This window comes from Seriola lalandi, unplaced genomic scaffold (assembly GCF_002814215.2).
Source record: "Seriola lalandi dorsalis isolate HSWRI2012SDOR001 ecotype SW California unplaced genomic scaffold, Sedor1 jcf7180002054663, whole genome shotgun sequence".
In the NCBI taxonomy this organism is placed as follows: domain Eukaryota; kingdom Metazoa; phylum Chordata; class Actinopteri; order Carangiformes; family Carangidae; genus Seriola; species Seriola lalandi.
Genome location: NW_019525216.1, coordinates 1034048 through 1061840, shown reverse-complemented (window position 1 = coordinate 1061840; position 27793 = coordinate 1034048). Strand labels below are relative to the sequence as shown.

At 40.5% G+C, this 27793-nt stretch overlaps 1 protein-coding gene across 11 annotated transcripts in view; it reads left to right on the top strand.

Moving 5' to 3' along the window:
* The window catches only part of ptprda (protein tyrosine phosphatase receptor type Da), a 354362-nt gene that overhangs the window by 120544 nt on the left and 206025 nt on the right, over positions 1-27793 (top strand). For all 11 annotated transcript variants that reach the window (XM_087177922.1, XM_087177921.1, XM_087177923.1 and 8 more), the window contains exons 5-6: positions 18079-18151; positions 21755-21864. The gene's annotated coding sequence lies outside the window, so the exon portion shown is untranslated. The remainder of the gene's footprint in view (positions 1-18078; positions 18152-21754; positions 21865-27793) is intronic.

Genomic DNA, 27793 nt, shown 5'->3' with positions numbered 1-27793 from the left:
ATTATTGCATGACTAAGGTATCCCAGAGAATTCTGTTACCGTCTTGATGCGGAGCTCAAAACTGTTCTTGGGTCAGCACTCACTCTTCCAGCTCTTAATCTCTTGCACTTGTGCCGTCTTATCGCTGGTGTCGATCTACCCCAACCTTGTCCATAAACTATCCCTATTATTTAGCCTCTTCAAAATTAAAGCCCCTGACACCAGATCTCCCCCAACGTGAGTAATATCACAGCCATTGACCTTCCCATCCTTCAAGCAGCCACCGGCCGGTGCATTGATCGATCCTGCTGATGGCCTTGGTGCTAATCTTCCAAGGGACCGACAGGAGGTGACGGTATTTCACTGTTCAATCTGATGCAATTACCCTCAAAATAAACACATTTTGGATAGCAGCTGACCTTTCAATGAAGCAAGGTGTGTGGGCGGGGATGTCTGTGTGCTTGTACATGCCTGTGTGAGTGTTGTTATTTATCAATCAAGCTGCATCGTAAACAAAACATATCCTGAGTAAGGTGTCAGAGATAAGTAAAGAATAGTGGGGTCAGGTCTGTTGGTAATGAAGCTCCTCTTCCTCTAAAGCCTTTAATGTCCCGCAAGGTTAAACACGCTCGGTGCAATTTCACCTGCCGCCATTTCACCACTTATTTCCTAATTTTATTTCTGACTCTAGGTAAGACCCTTCAGCCCATTTCACAATAACATGAAGCATTTAACTTATGAAGCTAAATCCCCTCTGGGAAGATTATTACAGAGGTTAAAATGAAAGTGATGTGATGAAATCACATGTGCTAAATTGAATAATGAAATGCGCCGTAATCACTATGGGTTTAAGCAGCGGTAATTAGAGTAGATATGATTCTTTACGTACATACTAACACTGATAACAGCACTGTTCGACCTAGGTCTTGTCTTTGCCATAGGGCAAAGCAGACTGGCCTGTAAATACTACATCTCTGAAGGATGAACCATCCGAGCATGGAAAGACATGCATCACTTCTCTTTTAAGTATTCCACGACTGACTTTCTACAAAGATATCCCTCTGAGCTGATCTCTTATATCTACCCGTAAAAGCATCAGCACAACAAACACCAGCAAGCAAAATCAATAGTTAACAATAAGGGTATAGAAATGCATTTTCTGTGTGCGAGTTTTAGTGCTCCTGAGGGCCCAAAAGTACAGCAAGTGTTTATTTGGGAAATCTGTCAGGTAGTTTATTCAAAAAGTGTCAGTGATCAATGCTTATGTTTAAATTCTACAATTTAGTATTTCACTTCTATGTAGTTGTGGGACTCATAAAAAACAAAACAAAAAAAAAAACAGTGCAGGCAGATATCCTGACTTGTAGTCGCTAGTGTACACAAACACATTTCCCATAATGCAGCTGGATAGCGTCTTTAATTACATCCTCCCTTTTAAATCCTCCAGTTTGTAGCGCAGAGTCTCTGTCAAACATTTCAAGTCTCCGCTCCAGGCCGAGGTCACCAACATGACATCATCAGTTATTTTTTCAAACTTTTTCAAAAGCTCCCTACAGAACCGCAACGGACATTATACAGCTGTTTTAACAGTCCTCGTGATAAGTAAACTGAACTTCGTGTGTAGAAATTGTCGAGTGCTCCAAAATAATATAGGATCATACTTGATGGGTTACTTTAGTGAACTTGCAAAGACTGTTCTGACAGGATATCATCCGAAGAGTTCACAGGGACTGAGTGCATTGCTCAAGGACACTCCAGCAGGACAGAGGTTAGCCCACATACAGGCATGAACCTGACTGTTCTTGTTGATGGACACGTTCTCTAACCGCTATTCTACCCCGCCACTTCCATGAGATAAAAATTCTTAAGTGAGACAACTGAAGCGCAATTCCCTTCCAAACTTTATACACACTTTCATCAACCTTGCTCTCCAACTACCCATTTGGGAATGAACCCCATACACAGTTGATTGTAACGAGATGGGCATCTGTCTGTCCAGATGCACTATAGCCGCCTGCTGTTGGAAAGCCAAAGGGACAGCGACAAGCACTTAGCTGGTCCCTCGGCAACCGGTCCCATTTCCTTCCTCTTATCTAAAGTGACAAGAGGAGTCTTCCAGCCCTCCTATGCCTGAGGCTCATCCTGCATTATCTCCCAGTGTACCAGCACCACTAGCTATCTTGTGTCCCTGATTCCCTCCGTCTAAAAATATGCTAAAAATGGTGATGGCATTGCTAGAAATTCAGAAGTGTGAACAAGTTGTGCTGCTCGGATGTTTTTCACCGATCATATCGCGGAGTGATGGACTCGGAGCAAGTGTGTGGAGAGCATGTGGAGATCAGCGCAGGTCCCTTTTCTTGTATCTTGTGCCATGTACTGCATTGCCCTTCCCACCAAATGGCTGTAGTTACTGAGCCGATAAAGTGTTGTGCGGAGAATGCAAAGCGACAAAACATGAACTAAAGCAGACACCCTAATGAGATATTGATTGCCCACACTGATGTTTACACTTTTGCCTGTCTAATACTCTCCAAGTCCACTATAAACAATCAGCCATCTGTTCAAGCACATTCTGAGCTTTACATACATCTGATGATTGAGTGAATTAACTGGAAGTTTTCATACGTAGTGCAGATGATATAACTCATACACATATTTAATACATTTTTACATACTTTTCATACTTTTATATACTCCCACTGCACGCAGTGGACCTAGAGTGAACCCAAAATAACTAAATGAATATGCATCCGTTTTAAGCAGTTTCATGCTGAATGACTTCACCGTAGCAGACTCACACAACTAAATTTGACACTTCACATATACAGCACAAACAGCACCCAAACAAAGCACATGAAAATGCAAGATTTTTTGCTGTTTTGACAAATCTAAAGACTCAAAGGCTACAAACAGAAAAACAGTTTCTCCTTGAGAGACAAGCTTGAGAAAACCTCAGCAATTACATCTTGGCCCCATCCTCCTTTTCTTTTTTTTTTTCCTTACTGCTAAGCACCAAATGGTCCAATTTTTCTGTGCTCAATTAAAATGTGTATTAATTGTGAAAAAGCCCCAGGCTCTGGAGTCATTCTGATAGTATTCATTAGCCATGGCTTATACTTTATAGCCAGTGAATGCAAAACAGCAAATTATTGAAAGACAGTTTTTGTTCTAAACAACAAAGCAACGCTCACCCCGAGCTCCCTGTTGTTTGTGCAGTGGCCCCCGCTGCCTAAAGTAAGGGCTGAAAGCTTCCATATAATAAACCTGGGAAGCTACTCTTCGTGTAAAATCAATAGTGACGAGCTCCTTTAAAATTCTCAACTTTGAGCCTTTGATGCCCAAGAATACATTACCACCGTTAACTAGGGCTCCCGTCCAGGCAATAAGCATGCAGCTCACTCTGCAGGCTCCATTTGCCCCCCTCCACACACAGACTTGCACCATTGCTATTACAATTACAGTGTATACCAAAGCTGTCGTCTACTAGTAGCTTTATTTATCACCCTGATCATTCCCACTCAGCGAATTTATCAAATGTTACAGTTTTATTAAGGGTCATCGATAAATCTATGGACTGGGCATGACAGTAGCAATGAAGTAAAAAGCCGTTGGGGAAGGTCTGACGTGTGTGTTACGCTCTGTGCATTCTGAGCACTTCATCTCTGCACAAACCCTGCTCATTCTATAACCCCTTCAAACTATACCATGCATGTAAACCACACACAGTCATCATGAAGCCTTCACTTTTCATTTAAAGCAGCTTTCCACATCGGTATTTCAGTGATTACAATGGTAATCGTGCAGGAAAATACATATTTGTGAACACTTTTGTGTGCCTTGAACTGCACTCTATGTGTGGATGTGTGTGTGTGTGTGTGTGTGTGTGTGTGTGTGTGTGTGTGTGTGTGATTGTGTGTGTGTGTGTGTGTGCGTTTTCAGAAATGTAAAGAAGAAATAATATGCCTCTCAATAGTTTTGGCCCTGTCCACAAAAGCATCAAAGCAACTATGAATTGAGATACATCCTTCCATATGCTCCCCCGTTTGCTGCTGTGCTCATTTCCACAGTCACACTGCATCGCTTTGGCTGTCAAGTGCAGGTGAATCTGCTTTCAAGTGTTTGCACATATGTGTATGTGTGGTATGGTTTGTACAAGCAGTGCCTACCATGCTACCCATCACTGTCATATGCTGGGCCGTAATCATATATGTGACAGACTTGTTAAGTTCTTTCCCACTTTCTGTGCAGACTTGAATTGCAAATGTGAAGAATTAAATCTGAAGCAAAAGGTTGGATCTAGGCTTACTGTCCACCATTAACTAATTGGCAGCAGTGTGCGCATAGCGAGGACCAAGAGAAAAAAAAAAAAAATGAAGAAAAGGAAACAGTCATCTCCAGAGCGTGAGAGTGAACCAAACTCTGAGTAAGACAAGCCGACACTGAAGAGACAATTCCCATGTGTCTACGCTCACATTTTTTGCTTTAATTTAGTGATGCAAAGCTTTAAATGGTGTACTGAATCACTTTTATGAACAAAAGGATGGTAATTTTAGCAACAAAATGATGGAGGCAGCTGAAACTGGCACATGGATATGTGAAATAGCCTGTTCCATTAAACACGTGTGGGGCGGTACACCTACACTGTGGTAACAGACTGATACGTAGCACGCATAGATTATAGCTCTATTATATGGTAAATCTGTCTGTGCATTCACACATTAGAATTGCAAAAATGCAATTGTGTAGGTCGCAAGCCTTTACATATTTAGAGATGCATGGAGCTCATGGCCTGTTGATTGCATAAAGGGAAGCTTGTCCCCAGCAGTGATATGTGTGAGATTATGTCTGTGCTGCAGAGCCCTTAAGTGTAAGAGAATTATGCGTGTCGGATCTCATGTGGGAGGACACAGGAGCTGAAGGCTATTTATACAGATTATAACAGTGAATAAGGTGCAGAAGGGGATATTCTGAATGTAAGAGCGAGTAAAGTGACACCGTCCGAAATCCAGGGTTAAAATAAAAATCCAGGTTTAATTTATGACATTTTTTAAGCAGAAAATTATTGATAACGAAAGTAATCAATAGTTGCAGGCCCTAAGTGATTCAGTTTTTTTGTGTAATTAAACTGGTGAACCTTTCCGTCACTTTTTGAACCCAGTCCATTGGTTTCATCCTGATATTTATCTTAAAATAGTGCAGTAGAGGACCTTATCTTTGAATACTGGAGCATAGTAGAAAAGTACACCTCAGTCAGGAATGTGCTGCTGTAGAATGACCTCATATTACCGACATGTCACACTACAACTGTGCTGAAAAATTGCTGGGTTTAATAACACCCACTAGATGGCTGCCAATACCTTTAAAGCATTACTGTCATAGGCAAGAACTAGAAAAGCATGTTGTGTGTTAAAGGCAACCTTTGGGTGCAGCTCTCTGGGTGAGGGAAAGCAGTGCAGTGGTGGTTATCAAAAGTCTTCCTATGATCCTGCAGGGAGTTATTTGTGCATGCAGGTTAATGTTTATTCTGCACAGGCCTTGGAGACAATTTCTGAGTAGTAGCCTGCGCACCTCGTAGCATACTGCACTTGTTTAGATGATGTATAACTGGCCGCGTTAAGCGACTGCAAATGCCTGATGGTCAGTTTTACACACCGTTTTAATTTCACAATGGTATTTGCAATTTGTGAGCACACTATGCAGCGTCTTGGTACTCAGCTAGATGCATTTCATGGCTTTGAACACTTCTGAAAAAGAGGTGATAGTCGTACCTCTCTTCATGCTGACATGCTGCTAATGGGGATTTAATTTAGCATAACTTACTTTTGCATAAGCAGATGCAAAATGTTTTTGGTGACCTTCATGTTAAAGTCTGCTTTCTGTTTTCTAGGAGCATCATTGACCAAGACAGTTAATATATCTCAGCTGAGCTATCATAACTTTTATTATGCATTATTGTCATTATTGTTATATTTGTTATTATCCTGAACTAACGAACTGAGAAGGCATTAAGGATGCCACAATGAACGATGAACACGATGAAAAGCTATTATTGGTCTGTAAACTAAGGTATGAACTCATCAGTGGTAGTAATGATGAATAGTATTTTATGGTTGACAGAGAGAAGTAGGCCTCTCCTTTTTACATTTTCTCAAGCCCAGTCACTGTGCCAGCACTGGTTACAGTCATACTTGTCATTTATCTCATAGATAGTGACACTGTAAATCAGCAATTACAAACTGTCAGTAATCAGAGCAGAAATTACGTGTGTCACAGGCTTTCAAAATACAGAGTATTTTGGAGAAACATGGCGCTTCCTTTTTTCAAGTTCAAGTGTGGCCTTTTAAAACACATTTAAGCAGCAAGCTTCTACTGGACAGAGCTAATGCATCACTACATCATTATTTTCCTGTTTGCACAGTTTCTATATACCTTTTCCCCCCATATCCTCTCAGCTTCTCTGTATCTGTTCTGTATCATTACTAAAATACTTTGCAGACATGTGTACTTGAAAAAGCATGACTTATTCAGTGACTTTTGCATCTGTTAAAATCTACAGTATATCTCAGATTACAAATGAATGGACTCACAACCTGCTCTTTGAAGTTTATGGTTCAGCCGGAATGACTCTGTGGGGCCTTTCCTTTTTAATGTTTCCCATCTGTTGTGGTATTTAAGCCCAATTTAAATAATTTAATCCATATTTGCTCAATAATGTGGTGTTCAAATTATCCAAGGGATGTTTTGCACGTATTGGTGCATAAAACACTTGCAGAAATTACTTTTTTGGATTTAACAGTTTAACAGTAAGATGGCTTTACATGTTAAAGTAATAACTTGACATTTTAGGAAAGATGTAAAGATACTAATTCACTTTATTGCAGAGAGTTAGATGGGACATCAGCACTTCTAAAACTCACTTAGTAACATGTTGTATAGGGTTGCTTTAATCCAAACATAAGCCAGAATATAAAATTAAAGATGCATATTTTTAAACTTTGGACAGAGCCAGGCTCACTGTAGCCCCCATCCCCCCTTTTTTATGCTAAGCTAGGCTAATCTCCTGCTGGCATTAGATTCATATTTAATGTACAGACATGAGAGAAGTATAGATCTTCTCATCTAACTCTTGGAAAGAGAAACATAAATTACAAAAATGTCAATATATTCCTTTAAGATGCTACTTCATCTACAGACTTGACTTAAAGTCCCTGATGACTCTTGTGTTAACACTCCAGCTTTCTCAGAACACACTGCTCCTTGTTCAGCAGCAAACACTTCTTTCCCTGACAGTATGAGAATAGCATGTTCTCCACCATAAAAAGGGCACTTAGTTTGGTTATGTTTGGTTTGTTGGAAGACACTTGCCTCCAGGAAGGAAATGTATTATGCAACTGCCTGTTCTGGTTCATCTCCCTCCTGTAACTCCCCTTCACCTATTGTTCTTTTGATGTTAAGTAAATATTACATACACTCGAACCTTGCTCAAGATGTGATATCTCTGTCATTGCCAATCCGGCCCTGTTTTTTTCTGGTTCCAAGTAGCCACATCCTAGTGTTCTCAGGCCTGTTCCCTAATGAAATGCAGTGTCAAATCTAAACAGGGCAAAACTCTGGTGCAAAACTTTGCAGTAAAAGTAACATTTTGTCCTTATACTACATGCTGAATCACCACACCACTCCCCCTAACAGCACCTGGGAAAATCTTGACCAGACACAACACATCCCTCTTCACTAACAAAAAAGAAAAAGAAAAGAAGTAACAGCAGCAGCACAATCAGCAAAGCCATTTTTAATGAGCTTCTTCCCCTCTCCATCTATCAGAATGGAATTAGGACAGCACTCAGCGACTGAGGGGAGGGAGGCTGCTAGAATGGGGGCACATGGCAGAAGGAAAAAGTCTTCATTAAGGACAGTGAAGTGGAGGTAGGAGGAGAGAAAGAGGGAGAAAAAAGAGAAGAAGAGAGACTTAAGTGATCCAGAAATGCTTCTCTCCTCCTCTCTCTGCCACCTAATCAGGGAGACAAAGTTATGCCGGTCAGAGCGTTTGTTATTCCAGCTAATCCCTCATCACGGTATTTCATCAGGTTTGGCATTTGGCTATCTGCATTAATTAGATATTCGACTGGACACTGCGTTAATAACTGACGCACGGCAGATAATGAGAAATTGTCTGCGCGGCTGTATCCTCTCACCATCACACTCCCTTGTCAGCACTGGTACCTCTGTGCTTGAAACACTGCGTCGTGTTTACCTGCACCGGATTTCATTTATTGATGATTCGGGCTGTTTTTAGTGCCAGTGGTGATAATGTACTGTCTGCACTTTGGGAGATAAGTGTGTTTTTTTGGCGCGATAGTTCGGACTTGTTCGAAATGCCTCTCCTTCTGTCTCCTTCGCTATTTTTATCTCGGCTCTCCTTCCCAAAATTTTTCTTCTGGTCTCTTCCTTTCTTTTATCCCACATTTCTCCTTAGTCTCCTCCCCATTCGCTCCCATTCACTCTTCCTCTATCTCACCTGTCTTTCTCATTTTTTTTCACAGCTTCCCAGAGGACAGTAAGAACCCCTATCTCTCTTTTGCACACTCTCCTCACTCTTAGACCGTCTCCTCCCTCCCCACCTCCCCTCCCTCCCTCCTTCCTGCCTTCATCCATATCAACACTGTGTGAATAGCCCCTCTGCCTAATATCCATTCACACTGTTTCCCTTCTTCTTCTTGACTGCCTCTCCTTCTCTGGCTGTGTTTCTGTCTCGCTGTACCACTTTCAGGTTACACCCTGCGCTTTAATATTCTTCCATCCATCCTCATGCTGCCTCTCGACACTTTGTCTCTCCACCCCGCCTTCCTTCTCTTCCTCCCTCCTTCCAGTGACGCGACTTTCTCTTTAGTATTCCGTCAGTCACCGGCAAGTGTACGTTGATGCGCCTCACTTGGTCACAGGTCTCAGATCAGCTGCAATCATGGAAGGCATACTGTCCTTGGCCTTACCATCCCGTCTGATGTAAATGCATGCTGCTTATTGTATCTCAAGCTAAAACGATATCACGTTCTTTGTTACTTTCTCTATTTCCTCATTTTTTAAGTGATTTATTTTGCTGTCGTTTCTGCACTCCATTGCTCTCACTCCCTCTTTCCAGCTCCGAGTTGCTCTCTTTAAAGCTTAATCATTTATCAGACAATGCATGTTGACTAAGAAAACACTCTTATTTACTGGAACAGCCTTGGGGAGTAGTTGCAAAGAGAGAAAGGGGTCGTACTCTTCACACCTTCACACATGGGAGCAGCGCAGCAGTGCACTGTTTGCTCGGCAGCTTCATTGGAGCGGTCAGAGTGCCTTGCTAAAGGGCATATGAGTAAACGTGGAAGAATTCTGAGATCATGTGGATACTCTGTCCGTTTACTGCTTTCCTCTCACGAATTTTACTCCTATATGCCTCCCTCAAACAGTTCGTCTCTTCCTTTATCCTCCCTCTCCTTTCGTCTTTACATTTATTTCTCTCTTTGCTTTTCCCATCTGTCCCTCGCTGTCACACATCAGGAGTGTGTCAGCGAAGATTCAGAATATGTGAGCCCACCGTCTGGTCATTCTCAGGGTTTTTTGAACCTTCCCTCATATGTGAAGGTTTCTCTCCGTCTCCTTCCTCCTCTTCCACCCTACCCTGCAATTGTAAACAACTTATTACGCTTTTTGACTTATTCCATCTGCTTTTTTTTTTCTTTTTTTTTCGTAGCCTAATGATTCTTGTCATGGCATGGAGCTGGAAATTGAGGCACTCATAGATCCTCAGTGTAACAGTCTTTATCTTTCAACTTCCAAATCCCAGAAGCTCCTTAAGTCCTGTCTTTGGAGAGTCAGCACCAAAACCCAAATCTCGCAGTCAATTTACCAGGCGGCCAAGTCGTCATTATTTTGTGCATACTGCAATGATCTTACCATCATTAAAATTCATCCCTTACATAATCACCAAGGACGCAACGTGTCTTGCTGAGAAGGACAGAATACACCATGCGTGCATATACAAGCACCCACACGAACACACTCAGAGTCTATTTATTTATATGCTTTCATATACAGTACGTATTTACTTTCCTCTCTCCATTTTGGAAGGAGCGACAATTCAAAAGGAATGAATGCTCACTAAGCACAAGCCGTGTGTGAAATATTCAAATGGTGCCCTATTTACAAAGGCTGGAGAGTTTCTTTCCTACTGCCGTCACATGTTTGTTATGTGATATAAAAAGAGAGGAAGCAGCAACTCCAGAGACCTCATCCACAGAAATTATGCACCAAGTGGAGTCTTTTTATAGCGAGTGTAAACACATTAGTTTTCCACATTAAAATCTACTCAAAATGTAGGCAGTTGTCAAGGTTTGGACAACAGATACGCCATGTCTTCATTTAACAGAAGTTGGAGGACGCCTTTGCGTGTGTATGTGGGTCTTTTGGGTTAAGGATAGGATGTTTGGTGAGTGTGGTGAAAGAGGGTTTGTGTGTACTTATGCAAAATCCAGCGTGCTCCCACACCTGTGTGCAAAGGAGCGCAGCTGTGTGTGTGTGTGTGCGTGTGTGTGTTGTCGGCCAAGCTGCCAGACGGCTGCTATCTTTGCGAGTCAGACGGGCAGGGAAGCTGGCGAGGCACGCCGATCGTTTGAAGTGCTATTCTCTCCCGGAAGTTCGATCCGCCCCGAGGAAATTTGTCATCTTGTTCCACCTTTCTGATTCCCGTATGGTAGGGGTGAGGGGAAGGGTATTTGTTCTAATTTGCTGTTGACATCTCAATACACACACTCTTGTGTGTAACAGACCGGTAAAGGTAACTAAGAAATTTGTTTGGCCTTGCTGTGAAATCCTCTTATCTGCTCTTTCTCTGTCTGGTTTGGGACAGAAGTGGGCCAAACAGTTGTTCTGCAATTCATGACAGCACATACTTCATCTATCCACCCATCCCTTGGCTATACACTGAAGTGTTCTGCCTTTTGCCAAATCTCTGATTTTGTCTCATTCTCTCGTTCAAACTAAATCTGCCTATCATTCATTCTTGCTTTTTTTCCTCCACCAGATCCACATCCCACTGCCTCTGAAACCTGATATGTCTGTGCACCTCCTCATCAGCTTATCTCTACACATTCTCCCCCCTGATTTCTCCCCCCTTCTACTCAACAATATCCACTCAAGGCGTACAGTATAGCTATGCTGAGGGAAGCTCTTGTCATTCCATCTGAATTGAATACCTTTTCTTTCACTGGTTAATTAAAGCCACTCTCTCTCACATTATTAACATGACTCCTCTAAGACCCATCAAATCCCCTGGCCGGTAAGTGAAAATGAGGCCGAAGGGGGAAGATAGAAGGAGAGAGGAAGAAGGTGAGAGAGCATATTGTGTAGAGACAGAGAGCCTCAAGAGTGATTCAGCCATTGTTACTCATCCCCTCCTTTTTGCAAGAGGACTCATGTCATGAGTATTTTAAGTGCTCTCCATTCCGTTGTTCTCCTTTAATCCTGTTAGATAACTCTCTTCCTCCCTCCTCCTTCTGTGTCTTTCTTTCTGTTTCTCTTCTTTCCTCCTCCGCTCCCCGCTGCCCACTCAGCAAGCGGTGAGTCTTATGCTCTCTGCCACAAGAAAGGCTAGAGTGTGCCTAAACAAGGTAGAAAAAAGGGAAAAAAAATGAAGCGAGAGGGAGAGAAGATGACAAAGATGTGGCAGTACTGGTAGGTGTTGGAGAAATCTGCTAGCCAGAGCGGGCTCATTTGTCATGAGGAGGGATGAGTGTGGATGAGAGCCAAGACAGTGGCGAGTGAGTTGTGAAGTGGAGCCCGCACACGGCTTGTCGTTAAGACACAGATGGGGGAAAAAAAAAAAAGGAGGAGTTTGGTTTGTTTTGAAATGCATGTGATACAGGAGGTATTGTAACATCCCAATTTCAATATCTGAAAAAGCTGCCAAACAGAGGAACATACTTTGTATTTTAGTCTATATTCTGTCAGGTGTCCAAACAAACTTACACTCAAGGCTTATGCACACACACAACTTACAGAGAGAATGAGTGTTCTGACATAAAAGTGCATTTTGTAGCCTCAGAACAGAGTCTCCTTTCCCCATTCCCTGCTTTTTATAGCATCTGATGATAAGAGGTTGAATCACACTGGATTCAGACTTGTATGCCAAACAAAACGTGATGCAATGTTTCAAACCTGCCTTGTAACAGCTATGCAAAACAAGCAACACTCCATCAACCTCACTGAAGCCGCGTCTACTTCACAAGAAATACATTTCCCACAAGCCCTCATGCCCAGCCCGTCATTTACATGAGGACAATTACAAATGAGGGTGTTGTAGAGCAGGAGCCTGGCACGGTAGTCCCTTTGTCAAGCCACTTAGTGCAGGTGAGGTGGGGCAGCCACATTCCTGCAGTTTACATGGAAAAAATGGGTCACAAGAGCAGAGGAGGAATTTGCTAGACCAATAGCACAGACTAGTGGTGAAAGCTTAGGATTGCATAAAAGCGTTCAAGGCATGTCTTAGGTTTGTGCTCTGGATTTCAGAGTCTGCTTGAGGAACATTCTGTCAAATCCAACAATCAAAATATCAGCCATCTCTGAAAGTGGATAATCCCCTCTGATGCATGGCCAGTGCATTTACGCAGCACCATCATTACCCCTCTCTTAGACAAGCGTGACCGTCTCATTCACTCTCCAACCACCTGATTTACTTACAAATTCCACTCTCCCTCTCACTGCCAAAGAAATTAATTCAACACAGAGAGGAGGGAGGAGGGGCAGGTACTTGTGCCGAGAAGAATTTGCATGACCCAAAAATGCCCTGCCTCTCTTCCCACTCCATAAATCAAAGGGATAGGGAGAATCCCCCGGTGCCTCCATTCTTTGTCCTCAAAGGTGATAAATTGATCCCTGGTTGGCTAATAAGCTGAGGCACAGGGCAGCCCAAACTTCCCAAAGATTTATTCGGAGACAAGTGGATTTATAGAGGAGGAAATGTGAGAGATCTGGAGAACAAAATCTATTTACTTTATTCATTCTCCAAGTACTCATGAGATTCCAGATGGGAAGTCCTTAGGGAAACCCGGGGGTGTGAGCATCAAAGAAGTAATGCATCAGGACAGTAGAAATACAATATCTGTCATGGAGGAAATGAATGTGATGGAATTACCTGGTTTTGATTGATGAACATGTGTTTCCAATTACAAAGAATCTCAATCCATGTGAATACGCCCACCACCTTTGGATGGGTCATTCATTTTGTTGCCCGACTTTGCTCCCCTTTTATTGAATCTGATCTAAAAACAGAGCCGATTGCTGAAAAATCAATATGACGGACACTTAAGCAGTCTTAGGTTTGTCAGCAGTCTTACCAAATGAAGGGAGGCAAGAATGTGGAAGGCAATCTAACAGCTTGCAGCCTTTGCCAGACATAAGAGAAACCTTTTGAGGCAACCCAACCAGTCATCTTAATGACGTGAGGTGATATGGCGACAGGAAAAGCGGTCTTTTAAGAAGATGATCAATGCTATCATCTTTTCCGAAGCTGACTGGAAAAAGGGACAGAATATAGTGGCATAGAGTTTCCTAAGAGTGCCAAAGGCAGATGGAGCTACGCTCCTTTCCTTTCTTTTCCTCCCTCCTTCTCTTTATCTAATCTTCCTTCTTTAGCCTTAATGTGCTTTCCCTCTTCCCATCCTTCCTCACTGCATCTTCCTGTTCCGTACTCAGTTTCATCATCTCATCTGATCTCTCACCCTTTACCCTCTTCATCACCTTACCCCTTCCTTCTTTTCTACTGTACATCCCCTCGTTTTCTGTCTGCCACACACTATCTCACTCACTCCCCCTCTGCACTGACAGCATGCTTATCCTGTTGTGTTGATGAGATATTTCAACGATTAACATTATGCATGCTGAGCAGATTATGATAGCCTTCGGGGAGGAGCAGTTTCAGCTTGATGGAAAGTTTTCAGCACAGTAGAAACCTCTGCTGATAAAAGAGAGAGGTACCATACAAAGATGAAGTCTGTACTACTACCTTTTCTTCACCACCAAGGCAGTAGCCTTCCACGTTCTTCATTCTAGGAGAAAGATGGACAAGAAAACTAGCTTGCTTTAAAACTGTCAATAGTACTTGTATGCAGAGGAATATAAAAAATTGCATTAAAGGAGGCATCTCTGGTCAGTTTAAGTAATAAAGCACATGTCTACTTTTCATGACAAATAGGCACATAACTCATAAATGAAAGTTGCTGCTTTATGAAGTGATTTTTAGAATTTGTATCTTTGAGTTTGGATGAAAACATTTCTCCCTGTGACAGCTCACATGGCATGTGTGATATGCCGTCAACATCAGCCTGACTATTGCAAACCTATGCAAATGTGTCTAAAATATCAAACCGCCTCTCACCCAAAGCGTGTCTTTTTGGGGTTTGCATGACGCCAATTCTAAATAGACATATGATGTACTATATAACTAATTCCATCTATGTCTGACAGTGACGCTACCCTGTGCCACTGAGGCAGCTGTGGGTACAGAGAGAGAGAGGGATGCGAAAGGCAGATCACTTCCCAAATGCTCATTTTTAGCTGGCTTGTTTGGGCACAGCGCACCAGAGCTGACGAGCTGAGCACAGAGTTTTTGACACAATGGTGTCAAACTCGGGACTATGATGTTCAGCTCGCACAAGTGAATAGCATCGCACCTGCTGGCAACATGCAGACACAGACATAAACAGACTGTTATCAAGTCTCTGTGTGCAATTAGCGTGTTTGGGAGTGCTGTGAATCTTAATGACACATTTGCCTTACATTGTTTTCATTAAAGAGGCTTTCAGGGAGATGGCATATGGATTGTGGAACTGCTGAAACAATTTGGAAATGGCAGAGCTGTGTATTGTTGTTTAATTCTGTTATATTATATTACTTCAGTAACTTGTAACTATGACTTAATACTAATGCTTGAAACAAGTAGCAAAGTAAAGCCAGTCTGCTGATTTATACTGAGCACCTGCGTAATTTGAGACTTGCTGTCTTGGGAGTTTTGTTTCACCTCTTCGCACCCACTCTTTTAAATGATCTAACAAATGTAGGACTCACTGTTTTCTGTGCCATGCTGTCTCAGCAGCGCTGTCATGAAGTCTCTTCGTCCTTTTTAATTTAGCTTCAATAATAAAGTTTTTTCAAACTGTTCCTAGTAGTGATGAACCCACAGCCAATTATCACCTGACTTTGCAGGTTCCCTGAGCTCTATGCAGAATTTTAGCATCTTTCAGCTCATTCTTTTGGTTTTATGGCAACTGTACTGTTGGCTCCCTCTCACTGTTCTGATCATCCTTGTTTCTAGTCACAGCAGGCAGCTGCTTTCAGTGCAAAAGAATGAACCCACTTTTTTACTATCTGCTTGCCACCAAACTAAAAGTACACTAAGTTGGCAACTAGCTGCTAAACTCAAGAGTGGAGCAATTAGCAGTAAACCAAAACAGAATAAAAAGGACTGTGAATACTGGGCTTTTGCTAACTGGGTAACCAGACACACGACTCTCTTTTGTGTCTGTTGATTAAACTGAATACTCAACTATTTGCTAACCATTCATCATTAAGGTGATGATGTTTACACCTTGTTTCTGCTGATCCCAAGTGGCAAACTAAGGAAGTTAGTTGATGTAAATTTAATTTCAGCCTTAGTCCCTCTTACTGAAATATTTCATTGATTTTTATTATTTTGTCAATAACAAAATTAGGTTCAGTATAATGTTTATAATCAGGCAGGATTTACATGATTGAATTTAATCACTTCAAAAGAATGAATGAACAACTGAAGTGCTATCCCAACGAGTATTACACTAGCTTTCAGTATTCAGTGCTAGACTGCATTCCTAACCAGATAGTATTTTAATTGACATTTCTAAAGTATCAAACTGCCACTTTTTGTCCCAGGCCTGGAGCTGTTTTTTACAGTAGTCTTGCAATAAACACTGAACCATCTCTCCATACCACAGTCCATTTCCTGTGCTGTTTGTACAAGCCCAATGGCACCATAATTCCTATGCTTTGTCAGCAACAAAGTGTGTAGTAAATTACAAGTCATTTATGACTGGGTGTGATCTTTGCAGCATTCAATCACAGTACTAAAAAAAAAACAAAACAAATAAGGATTAGATTTTTTTCTAACTGCTCCCACTTGACTGTTTTAGAAGTCATGTATGGATAAGTAATATCTTCACTTCCAATTCAACATCCTGCTGGTTTTATGAGTCGAGCTTGTGTCTCTGTTGGTTACTGTTCAGGGTAAGGTCATAAACGGGCGATTAATGTATGAAGCGCGGCCAGGAATGCTGATGCTACAGTCAGAGAGCAGAGATATGGTCTGGTTCGACTCACATTTAATGGAAACTGTAAAGTCTACAGCAGCACGTTCTAACTCATGCACTTTACAGTATGTGCTCACTCAGAGGAGTTAACATAACTGGCGGTGAGAAGATATATCAAATGGAATAATAAGATAGATGGAAGATGAATTTGCTCCTTGTGACACTAAAATCAGGTTTCACACTTTCAGCATCTTACATCATATTTCAAGTCTAATTTGAGGTCTAAGTGCACCAAGCATGCCGCCAGCTCTAAAGTTAATCGTCATAGTGAGAAATAAGAACACTTCATTAGTGCTCGTCCTGCCAGTGGTGTCTGCACTTCTGAAATATATTATTTAATACCAACACATGACTTACAACTCAGTCTCACAATCTGATAAGTACAACATTGTTCATAAACACAATACCAGCTAATATGATGCTACATCGATTACTGTACCACCTACTTTTTTCACAGCAGTTATCTGGACTTCTTAGCAACCATTGTTAAGTTATGGGCATTTTAATTGCTATAGACAGGGGTCCATTAGCATAGCTTCTTGGGTGGCCATGGCCATGTTTCTCTAAATCATTAAGCTAATTATACAAGCTAATTAATCAGTATGCTTGGAATGGGCTGCGTGAGCAGACGCCGCTCTTTGTTGGCTTGCATAATGAAAGGAGTCCATTTTTAGATGGGGAAAATGAAGAAGGGGTTGGGAGAGAGAAACTTTGATCTTGAAAGTAAACATGTGATTTTTGCATATCAAGTGCTTCAGCAAAGTAGAAAAAAAAATGTGAAGTAGGATTAGAGATGCAAAAAGTCAAGCTAAATTCACATTTGTAGTGCTTTGAAGATGCAGAATATTGCATGAAGACAGTAGATGGGAGAGGTAGTGTGTGCCACGGTGTCCAACATCTAATTATCAGTGTCATGCAAGACAAACACATTTCAGGGATCTGCCAACCACCGGAGCCACTGTGGCGTTCGAGGATAGTCAGACATTTTCAAGCATGTGTTCTACTTCCATTGCTGACACTAGCCTGGTCTTAGCAATTTGTGAAGCAAACATGGAAGGCCATTAATAGTGATGTGTGTGCATCTTTGTCAAAACCTGTTTGTGTGCTTTCAAGAATATGGAGGGCTGCTGTGCTCATCGGACATCATTTAGGGTCCCTTGCCACCCTATTATTTTCCAGTCATCAATCTGAACCCAGCAGCTGACAAAATCAATTAAGGTTCCATGTATGTGCAGTGTATGGTTTTAACTGGGCGTGTGTGTGTATCAGTGTGTGTGCATGTAGATCAGGCACATATTCATGCTTTCTTGCACACAAGTAAGGGTGTATGAGAGACAGTCACTGTCAGAAATGATTACTTACAAGCCGACATAACCAAACATCCTGCTATCCTGTCTACAGTATGTGGTGGAGGCACTTTCAGCATTCATGCAGGAGTCTATTTTTAGCAGTTCTCTTTATGCACAATGGAAAATCACCTCCTCAAACTACATGAAGCATGTTTGCGAACCTAATGGAACTACTGCATGGTGATAACTCAGTAATTCATAGAGGCTACAGTGTATGTTAGTTTGTGCTCGTCTCCATATATCTCAATATGCGATTATGTATGCCAACTTGGCAACGATCTACAGTACAGTGATCTAAGTGTTGTAGTGGTGAATGGACAATGGTACAATACACTAAAGCATGACACATCCTGACCTCTCTATCTCTTTCCCTCCAGGGATATTCTGAGGAGTTCTCTTCTTTCATCACTCTGGTCTGAGGCAGCAGTCGCAATTGATTATTCCAAACGGGTAAGATACACATTTTGTAATCCAGAAAAAAAAAAAAAAACTTCCTTGAAATTGTATTATTTAATAAAGCAATCCATCTATGACAATCACCTGTGACCAAAATCCTGCTTTTGTTGTTCAAATAGCAATGCCCTTGGTTAATAATGACAGCCCATAGAAATCAAACAGCAAGAACTAAATGTTGTTAGTATAGATGAATGTATACATGTCTGCACATGATCTATTGTTTAGACGCAGTAAACTGGTTTCTTGACTATCTGACTTCTATTATGTGATATGAAATACTACTTTAGCTTGGCAAACAAGTTAAGTTTGATTTCCTTTTTTGAACCAGGCTGAATGTTCTACAAACTGTAGAACAATAAATTCATTTATCACTAGCTGTGTTTACAGTATTACACGGTAAATTGTCCTGCTGTAATGACAATCCAGAAATATTTGAGCATTATTCTACTCACAGACATTTACAGATCAGTCCTGGTGATGCTGTTGTTTGGCTACCGTATTGGACTGATGCCTAATAGCTTGAAAGATATCTGGTAGTGCTGTGTATAGCATAATGGCACACATAAAGCATGCTAATGGTGCCCTCTGGAGTACAGGAATCTCTACTGCTGCTGCTGCACCTCTACTGTTTTTAGAGGGGCTCTGTTTCAATGTTAAGACTGTGTAGGTGAGGCACAGACTCACAGTTCTCTCACAGTGATTAGACAGAGGACTGAATGGTGTTTTTAGCATACTGTGGAGGCTTGAGCACACATGCAAACATACAGGTACTACAACAAGAGGCTTTTCTGAGAATAATCAGTAATAAGCTAGTTACAGTAAGTGACCTAAATAGAAAGGCAGTGAATCTGCAGAATCAGTCACAGGAATATAATACAACCATTTACATTCTACTGCACCCATCAAATATAAAGGAAAATACTTGACCAACATGTTCACATTATCACAAATGCTCAACTATAATGCAATAATTCAATATAGCATTAATTAAATAAATTACTTCCAGTGCTAACGAATCACTATCCTCATTATAATGTTCTAGCTGGGATAATTAAAAGCACAGTTCATGTTCTTTGCAACCAGAGTCTATCACAGTGCTGTTTTTCAGCTCAATGAGTAGTGCTGTGGTTATCCCCCAGAGGACTTGTGGGTGCAGCTGTAATTGGAGCGCTTGTGTTGCTGCAAGTTACTGCTCCCTGGGCAGAGGCCAGTGTACACCAGAACATTCCTCTACATGTCCATAGGATTTCCAATGAACTTATCAAATGCACCTTCAGGGAAAAGTTTTGCTGTTTGCTATTTCGAGATCAAATTATGGCAGGGCTGTTCTAAGCCAAGCTCTCCTATGTCTGTTACATATAAAGCGAGTGTGTAGATGTTAGGAGGCTATGATACTTTTCATTCTGAGCATTTCACACATATGATCCCCTTTGTGCCTTGTGACAATTACTGCGAAAATCTGTTGGAGGCTCAGGTGGTAAAGTGATTTAAATTAAAGGCGACAGCGACAAATGTAGCTTCAGTGGCAAGGCAAGACAAAAACAGTTAAGTATAGACGAGTGAGTTAGACTAACTTTGTGGCTGAAGTATTGTAAATGACAGCTGCAAAATTGTCACTATGGCATACTCTGTTGGAGGCCATTTGAATGTCTTGTTCAAGAACCATTAAGGCATTAAAGTTAAATTGAATCTGCTGTTTTTCTTCTCAGAGAAGAAAAGCCTTAAAGACACTTGTTAAATGATGCTGTTGAGCATTTTTACCAAGAACTGTGGGTACACAGGTGCCCTACACCAGTCAGATGGAGTTGTTATATAAAGGAGAACTCACAGCAGTAGCAGTTGACCTGGTTTAGAATAGCAATGAGTCCAGCAGCCAAAAAACTTTCCAAAGTCTACTTCCCAATACTGCTTACACTAAATGAGAAGTGAACGGTTAAAAAATTGGAGAAAAGCCACAGTGCATTACTGCTGTGTTGACAGATGGCTCTTAATTTTAAGGAAGTATTATATATTTTTAATTAACTTTGAGGGATACATTTCCATTTAATCTCTCGTCTGTCTTGTGGTTGAGGCATAGATGTCCCCAGGTAAAAGTTGCTTTGGTGTAGGTTCGGGGTTAACTAATGTTCAAAGATACAACAGTGGTTACAGTCATCCATGGTGTTAAATGTAGGCCTTCCACTGGGGATGTGTGGTATGACCTAACTGATTACTGGTCCATCCTGCTACCTCAAAGGGTCAGGGTACTTGATCGTGTTTCTATTAAATTTGTTATATTGTGTGATGGCGAGCAAAAATTGTGTGTATTTGTGTGTGCACCTAAGCGTGTGTTGTGGACCAGCCCCGTCTGCAATGATTTATTATAGCCCTTGGAGGGACTTGTACTTTCATGAGGTCATATGAGCAACATGGCACATGAGTCAGGCATGGCACAGTGCACTCTTTGGCCCTGCAGGCGACGGGGGAAGGCATGCCAAAACAGCTAGAACAGATTCCAGTTTGCACACATTCAGGTACACAGCTAAGTATATATTCATTGTACATACCCACATGCAGACACACACACACACACACACACACACACACACACACACAAAAAATCAAATGCTGTAATCCAGGCTTAATACTGCTTTATCACCTGCACAGGAGGCGAACGTTATGCAAATGCACATAAGCTATTCCAAAGGCACGTCAGATTTGGGCCTGTCTTTAATATGTCTTTTTTGAAAGGTTAATTCTATGCAAATGCAGCCTCATGAGTTGGAAATTGCAAAGGATATGTTTCTAATAACACTAAGGGGATGCCACTGAGTCTTTTAGATTGACCTTGGGCGATTATTTTCAGCTAGGTTTTCATCACAATATTTTTTTATTTCTTTATTTTTGCCAACACAAGTCTGCAGTCTGAAAAAATAGTTATGGTCAAATGCATGTTCAAACTTGCCATGAATTCATACAGCTAAAGTAGGTGTGCCCTGTCTGTCACTGACAAAAAATACAGTCACCTTAAATTTGCCAAATGAAAGTATGAAAATGGAGTGGGGCTGAAGTGTGCGGGTGATGAGCTACATATTAATTACAGCGTTGGTTTTCTTATATTCACGCTCATGTGTCTTTTGGCATATGCTGTAAAACATCAAAAGACAGTGAAGAAAATGGAAGCTGGTTGCTTGAGAGGCACAATAAACCAACGCAATAAAAAGATGAAGAAGAAAAAAAAAAAGGACAAACTGAACATATCAAATCTGACATTTGTTTGTGCTTTCTCCGATGCTCTCTACCAAAGGAAATAACTAAGTGCATTGTTGAAAATAGTCCACGAAAAACATGCTAATATTAGAAATACATTTCATCCACGGATTTCTTTTGCTTTCAAATGATGGATTAAGCCTCCCTCTCAGGCAAGCAGTGTATTGATGTTAGTTGATTTTGATGCTGTTATCAACAGAACAGTTGAAACTCATGGCTGTATTTCAGTCTTTCCAGTCTGTATTCTTAACATATTTACTTTTTAAGAGCAAGCTTTTTGTCACATTTTGTGTTCAATTGCATGAATTGAAAAGCTCATCCTGCTGTCTTTTTTTTCTAATCTTCTAGGTGGGGGCAAAGGGGGCAGTCATTTCAGTGGTGTATCGGCAAGGTAAAATTGCAGCATCAGGCAGCATGTTGGCACCTGCATGAACCCAAAAGAGGAGCCTCATTTCTTGGTGAGTGGGACAAGTATTCTTTCAAATTCATCAAACCACACAATCCAAAGAGCAGCTGTTTTCCCAGACAAGGTTTTCCATATTAAACCTAACATTTTGGTAGCTAATTCAGTTATGGCAGAGAAAGAGCTTAATTGCAAAATAAGCTGCATCATTTTTCCCTTCAGTTTAAGCTTTTAATATGAGAAAAGCTGCTTTCAGAATAATATGGTATAATTTTGTGTACGACCCTAAACATTTGTATTAACATTTTGTAAAATTGTTTGTAATTTATCACACTTTCTCTATGACCCATTTGCAAGATAGTTTAGTTTTAGTATATTAAAAGTTAGGTCAGGTCAAAGTTAAGTTAAACTAAGTTACTGTTGGAATTCAAAATCCTTTTTCATTCAATTTTAATTTTAGCTTTTATTTTTGATAGAAAACCTAAAAGTCAATAGGTAGTCTTATCAGGATTTTACAACTCTTTAATACAGAATAATTAGTACAAATACTCACTTGTAATGGAAAGCCATCGGACCTACCTCAAAATATTTAAAACAATTTAAAACAAAACCTCAGCGCTGGATTTTTTTCATAACATTTAAACTATCGACAACACTTTAATCCCACGTTAGGATAAACTGGAACTCATTCACTCACAAGGTAACTGATCAACAACTCCTATGAGTTGATAAAAGCCTAAACTGAACTATTGAGGTAAGATGCGTCTTGTCCAAAATTACTTAATCCCTCTAGGTCTTAAAGAGTTATTTGACTCATTGGGACAACAGCTAATTATGGTATTAAAGTGGACCAAATACAATGACATATATTTGAAGCTGAGAAAGTACATAGTTGGATGGCATCAGCATAGCTGGTTAAGTCAGTGTTGTTGAGTTTCATGGAATGTGGGAATATTAGGGGGAGGACTAATAGAAAAGCCCTGTTGGATACATTTAATGTTAACTCTCTCCTGTATCGACATAGAAACATGACGCCCACCCAGTTTTTTTGGAGTAACAGAATCATAGACTGAATCCTTCATGAGTGATGAGTGAGAATTCAGAATTGGCTGGGATTCACAGACAGAAACATGTTTAATATTGACAAAGAAAACTCCCTCATGTATTAAAAACTCAACGTTATATTAATCAAGGTTATAGTGCTATGATTAACATTGTACTGTTTTCATTAAATGGCTTCCATCATTAAGAGAGCACCATCATTAGCAATAATGTGATGAATTGAAAAAAACATTTTTCTTCTCAACACTCGTCTGCTTTAGAGATTTTTAAACTAAATTTTGAAGCATTTGCATTTCATGTGAAGCTTCTCTGAGGAAGCAGGAAATACATTAGTAATGAAACAACGCCAACAAAGATGATAGGGAAGGGAAACAAAGACAAAGAAAGGGCTAATCAACAACAAACAAAAAACAGACAAACTCCACTGAGAGTTCAGACCGGATTAGAGGGGTAGTTTGGATAGAGAAATAGAAAATATCAGAATATGCCTGTACAGACACAGTTTTATGTCCATGTTTGAGTAAATAATCACTTAAGATATAGCACTTTCATACAATTATCATCAGTTTATTTGAGTTTTCCTGTCAGAGGAATAAACTAGATAGCTGAAAATGTAGACATGGGACTGGATTTAGGCATTAAACACATTATGAAATTTAAAAAGTTTAAAAACAGGTATTGGCACTGCAGCCACATAGAGTACAAAGTTCTAAGCGGACAGAATGTGATCATGGGAAAAATTTATTGAATTGTTTCCCAGATTTAAATAAGGTCTGAAATACTAAAACTCTTCGCAGAAGAGAAAATCCCTGCCCTGGGCCTGTGCGGTGGTGTAGCAGGAAAAAATACATTCAGTGGGGTATAAATATTGCAGGGTGAGTACATGGAGGGCTTTTTTGCCGATGAATTATTACGAAGTGTTGTGGCTTTATGCCAGCTTCAGAGTATATCTCGCTCAGCTTCAACCTGCAATAAGCTGTGGCGAGGAAATTGTGGTTATAGACACGCCACAAATAACTACCAACGATACCAGGAATCCATCAAACTCATCCCACATGTTGTGTGCTTACACTTGAGTGCTCTCAACAACAGTTAGTTAGCAAAACACACACACACACACACACAGCTTAGGAGTAGGAATTGCCTGTGAGGCCCGAGTCTGGGGAAGAATGCTTGCAAACATGTCTAATATCTTATATACATATATAGTCAAGAAGAAAAACATGCTAAATTATGAAGTACATATTTTTTTACAACATAATTCCCCCAATGAGGACATGTAGTAGAGTATGACCTGGTATTTTCCATGTGTGAAAGTTCTGTCAGGAGGCAGGACTGAGTGGGAAAATGTTTACCGGAACATTCACCTCCAGGATGCTTTGATAGATGGTTTATCCCCCAACAGAGTGAACTGTGCCAACTTCTCGTGCTCACTCTTAGAGGAGCAAATGTGGATGAATAATGCTGAGTCTATTCACTCAACATCAGCAGAACAAGGTTGTGAAATTAGTCCATCTTCTGCTTTTTTTCCCCTTCTAAAACACTCATTTTCACAAGACAATCATGTAACTCAGTGAAGCATGAAGTTAATGGTTAATACATCTGATTGTACCAATACAATGAGAATAAAAGAAGATCAAAATAAGCATCTAAATGGAAAAAGACTTTTGCTCGGCGCGCTGCGTTGTCGAGGCAAAGAAATGTCGGGCAGGTTGGGTCTTTTGGTGATTAGCAAAAAAGCATAATCCCCACACTGCTGACATATTTCTTTTGAAAACAGCCTGTCTGAAAAAGACAGATATGCTCTGGAAAATGGATCAAATCTGTTTCATGTCAGATAGTAGCTATAGCGGTTTCCCAGGGTGAATCTCTACTGAGCCACAGACAGACAGGATTAGAGATTGAAGTACTGGCCATAGTACTATAGATCAGGAAAATACAAAAAAAAAAGGGACGATATTAAATGATTAGTGACAACTTATAACCTCCAAATTACTTACTTAAACACAGCACATTATTCTACAGAGTGTGCTTCGTGACTTTGAGTCAGCAGGGTTGTTCAGAGGATGGGTTGTGGGCTCAAACGTAAAGCCTTCCCTAATTTCTTGTAATAAAAGTGCTAATTCTTTAACATTACATTCCCATTGTGATTATGAGGAAACAAGCATAGAAAATTCATTTTATTTCCTCTGCAAAGGAGGAATAATTTCGCACCAGAGCCGTGCCACTGTGTGTGTGTGTGTGTGTGTGTGTGTGTGTGTGTGTGTGTGTGTGTGTATGTTTAATGAAATGCAGGGATTTGTCTCAAGGCACTATGGATGGGGTATTTAAGGCTGGTGCATATTTCATGACCGTTAACTGCACAGCGGCTGCTCATTAGTCATGTGACAGGTAATGGTTGTGGTGGTCTTTTGAAAAGCATTATAAGATCTCACTCTCAGGCGCATGTGTATGCAGGCATACAGAAAAATACACACAAACAATGCACTAATGGAGCAAATGTAATATTGTTTATTGCCTATAGACATGATTAACTGCATTATTCCTTCCTCCTCATCTTAGTGCTAATATTCATGGCTAAAGCAAGCTGATCCACACAATTAAAACCTCTGCAAAGTTAATCTGATTACAATCCCCCAAAGGAATGAAGGAGAAATATTAATATGAATCTTTTTTTTTATATATATTTTAGGGTTCAGGATTTAATCATCAAATTTATATATTTGGCAATTTTTTCAGACAGATGGTTGTGTTATTTCAACCTTTATCCAGCATAACACAACCACTAGATGGTGCTGTACATCACCATTTGACCTCCAAGACTAAACTGAGTGACTTCATCTGAGGCAGTGTGACTCACCTCCATCATCACCGTGATTGGCTTCCATTCGCTTTGATGTGCTGTACTGCAGCATTATAGATATAGATGCATAGATACATGCAAAATGTCATATAACAGCAAGTCTTTATCAGTGGCTTTTGACTGATTTTTTTTACTCCAAACTAAGTGTATTCTCTTAATCGTTTTCAGGTTGCAGTAATTCAACTGATTTGATGTCATCTGAGAATACATCAATTCAGTTGATATGCAAATACTTAAAAAAAAAAAAATTTTATTTGCATTATATGATAAATACACTGATGAATTTCTTAACCATGTCCATGTACTGAAAGAGATTAATGCTTATTTTTTTCTCCAGACCAAACTTTCTGTTTTCTAAAATATATGTTAAAAATAAGGAGAAATGTACTACAAACATTCAGTGTAAATTAGTTGTTGCTCTCTGTCAATGGAGATTTGGGTATCTGTATAAAGCAGCCATTGTTACAGTAGTTCACAATCATTCAAGGAAAATACACAAATGCATATACTGTATGCACAAGGAGTTCTGATGATAAAAAAAAAGTATGTATTGAAATTATAGTAAAATCCAGTAGATGGCAGTCTGTCAATACAGAATCTTTCCACCCATATCCTCCACACACCCATAGCTCTCCTAGTAGGCGTGCCTCTTCTCATCAGGAGGGGTCCCTATGTGCAATGTCTTCCCTGCGCAGTATGACAGGTGAACGCAAAGTGACAGCGCAAATGAACTTTTATTGCTGCTGTAATGAAGTACACAAGGTATTTGGATGTCGAATAATAAAAAAAAAGTACATGGATTAATGCTTGCTTTAGAAAGTCACTGCCCTCTCTCTCTCTCTCTCTCTCACACACACACACACACACACACACACACACACACACCCCTCATCTCTCTCACACACACACACACACCTCCTTGCCATCTGTCTGTGCAGCGGCCCGTGTCTCTGGCACTGGGAGCAGTTGGGAGCAAGAGAGTGAAAGAGAAAGTGTCTCTTGGCTCTGTAGTCCTGAATCCCACTTCCTCTCTTTTTTTCTCCTGCTGTGCTGTTGTCTATCAAATGGTCTCACAACATCACGCTGTCTGCCGATGGGCTCCCCCTACTATCGTAACACCTATTCTTGATGCCATCTGGAGAAAAATCAAATTCCCTCTTGCTGGAACCTCATGAGCGAGAGAGATGGAGAATATGTGCTCAGTGTTTTTTCGGTGATTTCACTTCACAGTTATGAAAGCTCATTTCAGCTTAGTTCATTAACTACAGGGTACTTATTTCCTCGCAAATGTTAAAGCCTACAACTCAGCAAGAGGAAAAATAAACATGCTTGATTAGCTTATGTATTAGGCGTTTCAAATTAATACCGCAGATGCCAGAATTACGCTCACCATTTCTTTAGAGGCAGACATTTGAAGTAAAAGAAAACGGGATGGAAGGAGCCAATTCATGTGCCCTGTGACGGAGTGATCGCAAAAGGAATCTGCACATTACAGATATTATTTAATGACATTACCTCCCTGAGGTTGTACAGAAGCTGAGTGAATTTGTCCGCATGCTTCCTGATTATATTTGACAGCATGGATTTACTGTATGTGCAAATCAAAATACACACAAACCCAGGATTCATAGTATTTACACACCACTGAAGGAGTAAACTCCACAGGAATATAGGTGATTCTCTGTGTTCACTGTACAAGATTTCCTTTTCTTTTCAGTGAATTTTCATAACCAAGCCGCTCTTCAAAGAGCTTTGTAGTCAGCTTCAGTAATTTGAACAAAAAAATGCATTCCCTCTCTTTCAGTCACCTCCAGTTAACAGCAAGCAGAAGTGCCTTCATAACGGTGCTATATTCAACTGGAGTGATAAGAAATGGCAGCTATCAGCAGGCGGTTTGGAAGCCGCATATAACAGTTATTGTGTGTGTATATATAAAAATTGATTTATGCGGCCTGTCACTTAGCAGCCGCAATATGTGGATGAATATGGGCTAATATAATATTATGGAATGAGTGAGAGGGTTAAGGAAAGGGCCAGGTGCTGCCTCAAGGTGAAGAAA